General features: G+C 47.7%; 1 protein-coding gene across 13 annotated transcripts in view; it reads left to right on the top strand.

Annotated features, from left to right (window-relative positions):
• Positions 1-3165: 3165 nt before the first annotated feature.
• The window catches only part of APBB2 (amyloid beta precursor protein binding family B member 2), a 447074-nt gene continuing 443843 nt past the window's right edge, over positions 3166-6396 (top strand). For all 13 annotated transcript variants that reach the window (XM_037829667.1, XM_037829666.1, XM_037829663.1 and 10 more), the window contains exon 1: positions 3166-3311. The gene's annotated coding sequence lies outside the window, so the exon portion shown is untranslated. The remainder of the gene's footprint in view (positions 3312-6396) is intronic.

Here is a 6396-nt window from a genome sequence, read left to right as displayed (position 1 = left end):
ATAGGTTGTTATCAAGCACTATTTAGACTACTAACTTCAGAAACAAGAACAAGTAATTGTTGCCATAGATTTTGTACTTTGTAACATTTGGACTGAAAAACAGTATTGTAATATAATCTTGCACTCCTATAGTTTGTAGGAAAAGTTTTGTAGATTGGGGTGTCAAGAAACCTGAGTTCAATATAAGTTCTGCCACTTATTTACCCTTTAAGTAGGGAAAACTCATTCACCTCTCTAAGCCAGAGAGGTACATCGTTGTCTGTAAACACAAGGGTTATTCTAGACTTGATTCTAGATGATCTGTAAGTATTCTTCCACGAAAATTCCTTTATCTGTCGTGATTTTTTTTTCTGATTAGCAGGACTTCTGGCCTTGAAGGATTTAATAGAGCTAATTTCATCTACTGTTCACAGCATTTACTTCCATGCTTTTGAAAGCATTCTCTTAGAATATCTCATTTCTTAGGAAAGCAATTCATGGATGAGTCAGCACGAAGGGAAAAACCCCACTCACAATATATATCAAATTTGCATGAGGTAGTGAAATGAGAAATGATTTTTCTTTATAAATTTAAATGATGAGGTATAGAGTAACCAATTATTTATAGAATGCGTGCGCGGGGAAGGATTTATGCAGCAGAGCTAACGTGCTTTCCACGTTTTCACGTATTTACCAGCAGGGCGAGGGAACCAGACAGCCTCTTTAAAATTGCTATTACTATAAACATCCCTTTCAGTGGAAGAGAAAGAAAATGTGTGTCGGGAGGCGGACGAAGGAGGAAGCAAAGGAAGGTTAAATAGCCCCCTCCCCTCGTTCTCTCTGGAAATATATAATTAAGGGAATTTCCTCCTGCCAGCAAGGAACGCTCAGTGGCCGTTTCCAAGTCACTATTAGGGAATCCAGGGATTGTTTCCCCAGGCGGAGACTTCCCGACTCCTCCGGCAGATTCTCCCCACCCCCCCCGGGGGCGCTGCCGTCGCCCACCGCCTGGGGAGAAGTCGGGCGGCGAGGAAGCTCAGAACTCGGGCGGAGGGCGCGGAAGCGTTTCCCGGGTGAGCGCAGTGGCCCGACCGTTTCCGGAAGGCTGATTGCATCAGGTGTGGAAGCCGGCGCCTCCTCGGCCCAACCTGGCAGCTACTGCGCCTGCGCATCGCCCCGCCCTGCCACCGCCGACTCCACCGCGGGTTTTCGTCGCGGTCGCGAAGAGATGGAGCGAGGAGGGGCAGGCGCCACTGTAGGTCCGAGATCCCCGAGACTCAGGGGGTGCAGGGCGGGGCTCCTTCCTGGCTACGTGGAGCTATGGGGTTCGAAGGAGCAGAGTGGCGTGGAAAGAGGACAAACTTGAAAGGCTGGAGACCGAGGACCGGTCCCGTCTTCGCTACTGACGCGAGGGGTGGACCTGGTCTATTACCCTCGCCTCTCTGGTCAGAAGGACGTAGATAAGAAATCAAAAGGTTTTCTTGCTTACAGAGCCCACCTTTACCCAAAGTGGGCTAAATTGGGGCGCCCCCCTCTCCGTCCATGGTGCAATTGTCTTGATAGGCGAATCTTGGGGTGCAGAGGCAGCCCCAAGCAGAGCGCTTATGGATTTGTAGGGATTTCTCAGTGGCATTTTTTTTTTTTTTTTTTTTTTTTTTTGGTCTCTGGTTTAGCAGGAAGGAGAGACATGCTTATGCTTGTTGGCCTCCATCAGGGTCGAAGAAAAATAATTACTAAAAGGGAAAGGTTATAGGGGTGCAAAAGCCGGAAACCCCCCATTCTTAAGGCTGCTTGTCCCCACCCCTCATTCCTTTTAACCCTATTCCGAGACTCCATCAGAGTCCCCATTATACACTCTCTTAGGACCTTGTACTTTTCTATTCTAGCCCTCTCCTTATTTGAAGGTTCTTCCCGGGGTTTTCTATTCACCTCTATCCGCAGGCATAGCCCAAAGCCAGGCACCTTGTGGATCATCATTTCATGATGTGTGAAGGAATAAAGTAATGCTCACCACCACTACATAGAGTCCTTACAGGAAAAATAAGGGTGGGATGTGAGTTGAGTATTTGAGGTTCTGTATGTTTGCATAAGGGAATAAGTGAGGATGAGCCATTACTTTGTAATTACTATTAATTTACTTTTAGGATAATCTTCCCCCAGGAGATTCTAATAGGGCTGTGTGTGTGCATGTGTAGAGTAGTGGTTCTCAAAGTGTGGTCCATCAGCATGGCCTGGGAACTTGTTAGATAGACAGATTCCTACAGACCTACCTACTCAGAAACTCCAAAAGCTGGCTCCAGCAATGTCTCAGCAAGCTCTCCAAAGTGATTCCGATTCAGGCTCAAGGTTGAGAACCACTGCACTGGTGAAGAGCAACCCCTAAGGATGGATGCTTTGGGGATGTCATTCACTGTCCCGGTTGTCTGGAGCAAAACACCAATTATCACTTACTAAGTATCCATTCTTATGAGAGTCCTGCTTGCCATCCTTCAGTTCGAGTTATAGACAGTTTTCCTGGGGTACAGGGGAAATTATGCTTTCCCATTCCTGCAGGTGAATTTCTTCTTTTGAAGTGATCTTTCTGTGATTTTCGGATTGACAAATGGTGTGTGTGTGTGTGGCATATGAATTTGGTTGGGGAGGAGGAGGAGGCAGAAGGAAAGAGAAGGTCTCGCCTATAAATAGCAGTTAGCCTGGGTGGGTGTGGGCAGCCCTTTTCTGGGGACATTTTCCCATTGTAAAGGAATGCAGAGATGTGGGAGAAGAGACTCTAGCCAGGGATAAGGTTACTCAACTGTCTTTGGTCCAGACAGACGCCAGGCTACATGGAGAGGAAACCCTGGCTGCACCCCCACGCCTCTCCCCCCGCCTCGTCTCTCCTCCCTTACCCCCCACCCCTTGTCTTTGGGGCTCCGCACCCTGGCGCCCACTGCCTCCCGGCGGCCTTCGGAAGCGATTGGTGGACCGCGCGTCCAGGAGGCGCTCCAGCCTCCACCTCCAGGGGTCGCACTAGGAGCGCAGCCCGCCCCGATTTCTCCCGGCCCCCGCCCCCGGCCCCGCCTTTCTCGCATTCGGCCGCCGCCCGGCCGGCCCCTCCGGCCTCGCCTTGCGCAGCCGCTGCCAAAGCCTGGAGAAGTGGAATCTTGCTGGCACCGCTCCCACTTGGGACTCGTGGAGCGGCACTGGGCATGCTCAGTCGCCGGAGCCCGTTCAGGTCTCAAGTAGGAAGCTCGTGCGCTGCACCCGCAGCTGATTCTGGGGCTCCGGGAAGGGCGAGACTAGAAGAGAGCCGCCGGGCGCCGGAGCCGAGGCGAGCGTTGCGCGCACCGCTGGTGAGCCCTGCTTTCTTCCTTCCTTCTGCCCTGGGCCCTGGGAGCGGCCCTGAAGTGCCGGGTTGAGACCCGGGTAGCGGCAACAGTGTGAGGGCGAGTGGCTGCGCGTATCCCCGGTGGGGGTTTCTCTCCTCCCGGCCCGAGGGCTGCGCGGCCACAGCTGCAGCAGCTGCCATCGCATCTGCAGCTTGCCGTCCGCTGCGGAGTCCCCGTGCGCCCTGCGCCCGCGTCGCACGGCTGGGTGGTACAGCGACTGCGGGGTTCACTCTTTGACTTGCATCCTTCGTGCTCCCCGGCGCTTTCTCTTCCTCAGCATCCCGGCTTGGCAGGGCCTGGGGGTGTGGGAGACGGGAGGGGGTAGGGCCCGGGTGGGGACTGCGGAGGGGAAAAGTGAGGTTAGGCGCCGGCGGGCGAGAGCGCACACCCCCTTTCCTTGGCACCCGGCCTCCGCCGTGCGCCGGGGCTCCCTTCCGGGGCTGCAGCGCTCTCCTGCCGGGGAGTTGGAGACGATGGCTGGCTTCCCGGGGGTTAGAAGACAAGACGCTGCTAGGTGAAAGGGGAAAAGTTCATTTTTCCTTTCAGAGGCACAGAGAGAGCTTGAATTAGAAAATGGCTGTGCTAAGGGGTCCGAATCAGGGAAGCTGGCTACTAGGTCTGGAATGACTCTCAGCTGCCCGCCGGGGAGGAGTGGAGGGTTAAAACGCTAGCAATGACATTTGTGCCATGAAAAACGGCTGGACGAAGGGAGGGTTGCGGACTCCCATAGAAACAGTGAAAGGTGGTCTCGACGTCGGTGAAGAGAATCTAGAACCAGGGGGGTGAGTGGCAAAGGGAGGGGTGATACTTGAATTAAAAAAAAAATTCTCGAGAAATCAGATTTAGAGTTTTGACTTTTAGTAGGCAAGTTCCTGCACAGCTTTCGAGCAACGACTGCCACAAACCTTTTTGGATTGATGGTGTGGTTGGAGAGGACCAAAATTGGCAGGAGAATAAGGTCAGTTTTGGAAACCTCCACAAACTGGGCCCTCGGAAGGGACAGTTTTGTCTAAGAAAGTCCCTCAGTCAGTGGCTTTTTCATTGTGGTCCTGATGACTTAGGTGAAATACCTGAAGGGATTATCATAATGATGCTAGCAGTGGTGTTTGAATTCCAAGAATTGAGGAAACTTTGTGAGGTTGACGTTGGTTTGTTAATTCATTTTAATATTTCACTGTTTAAAAAACACAGCAGCAAACATTGGCATCTCCACCATGTTGTTTTCTGGATTTTAGTCTTTTAAATTCTTTTTCTTTTATTTTTTTCCCCCCATGCCATTGGGATTTATATTTTAAATCTTGTCCTTACATGGCCGTGATGATTGGATGTCTGAATTCATGTAGCTGGCCTTTCAGGAATAGAATATTTGAAGCAAGATTTCTTCATGAATTTAGGTAGCAGCCTTGTTGTGGTTTCAGTTTGTAGCCGGAAAGCATTATTTATTCAATAGTTGTTTATCATAACTTGCAAAATCCTAGAAATGATACTGTTTTGAAAGGATGACATTTGTTCATAGAGCATGGGGAACCTCCAAGCTGGGGGAAATGCTGAGAGAACACAGGTGGCAGTCGAGTACAGCAGGCTCTTGGAATAGCAGGAAGGAAAAGCAAGATTTCTTTTGCTAGCCATTTTTCATCAGCTTATACTGTATGACCTCGAAAATCACTCGGGGTCTTCATATACTGGGGGCTACAGTATATATGTATATATATGTATCTGCTCAGGGTCTTTGCAGAAGAACTAAAGTTGAGATCCTTTTCCAGGGAAGGTGTTTATGTTGTGTACTTTTATTCTCTCTTCCAGTGGATATTTTTTACTGAGTAACTCACTGTAAGGAAAGAGCATGAGCCTGCTTTCTGAAACTTTGATAAACTGGTAATTGAAAAGCCTGAGCTTATGCTAACTGGAATGATATGAATCCACAATATTTAAAGATAAGATATTTTTAAACAATTACTCTTTTTATGACATCTTTCAATTTTTTGATGACTTATTTTCCTGCCATCAAGACACAACAACAACATGGAATTGTTTCTTTTCTGTTACAATAGGAATTAATACTGAAAGTCTTGCCATAATATTAGAATATTAGAATAATCTAATACTAGAATATTAGAATAATTAGAAGTATTATGAGAAGGTATTATCTACCTTACTAGTTTATATGAGAGACACTTACTTTTCCAGTCTTGGGGTAAGGAAACTAGCATTTACTCAATGCTGTCTGATATTCAGCTGGTTACATAGACTATCTTATACTGTCAGCATCTTTGTAATAATTGTCAGCTTCCCAAAGAAACCACGGGGTGGACGCTCCTTTGATTGCACAACAATAGAACTTTAAAGTTTTATCTCATATGAGAATATCTTCAGCTGGTTCCATTATATTCAGTAAGCATTTTCTTGTAAATTTTGATTGCTATTTAGAATTAGATTTGATTGAAAACAGCATGTCTTCACAATGGTTTGAATGTTTTTAAAAAGATTCCATCCAGATTTAAAACTGTATTGTGTTCATTTATTTTTCACAGTGTTGTACTACCAACAAATAAAATTAAATGTAAGGAAGATAATCCAGACCCTCTATTTTTATTTTAATATGTTATTTGTGTACATTCCGCATGTTGAAATTTGTTGATGGCACTTGTCTCTGTTGACATGGTTTGTCAAGAGGTGGAATACAGACTTTGGCTTTGGGTCTGGTGGGATATGGTGGAAAGACTACCAAACAAGGACTCTGAAGATTTGCCTTCTGGGCTGGGTCAGGGCCCAGCTCCTCTGCTACTTTAATCCTACTCTGTACCTTGGGAACATCAGTTCATGTCTCTGGGCCTCAGTTTTCCCACCTGTAAAATGAGGGGGTTGTGGTCGAATGCACCCCTTGGGTCTTTCTTGTCCTGGTTGGGAGGTCTGTGATGTAGCCATCAGAGGAGGGGGACCCATTTAGAGCTGAAGAAGCAGGCTTTTTTCATGCTTCACTAAGTCTGGACTCATACTGCTTTGTCTACTGCCCTTCTGTTTTTGGTCTTTTAGTTTTTGTTTGTTGATA

Source organism: Choloepus didactylus, chromosome 3 (assembly GCF_015220235.1).
Source record: "Choloepus didactylus isolate mChoDid1 chromosome 3, mChoDid1.pri, whole genome shotgun sequence".
Taxonomy (NCBI): Eukaryota; Metazoa; Chordata; class Mammalia; order Pilosa; family Megalonychidae; genus Choloepus; species Choloepus didactylus.
This window is presented reverse-complemented; position numbering and strand designations above follow the sequence as displayed.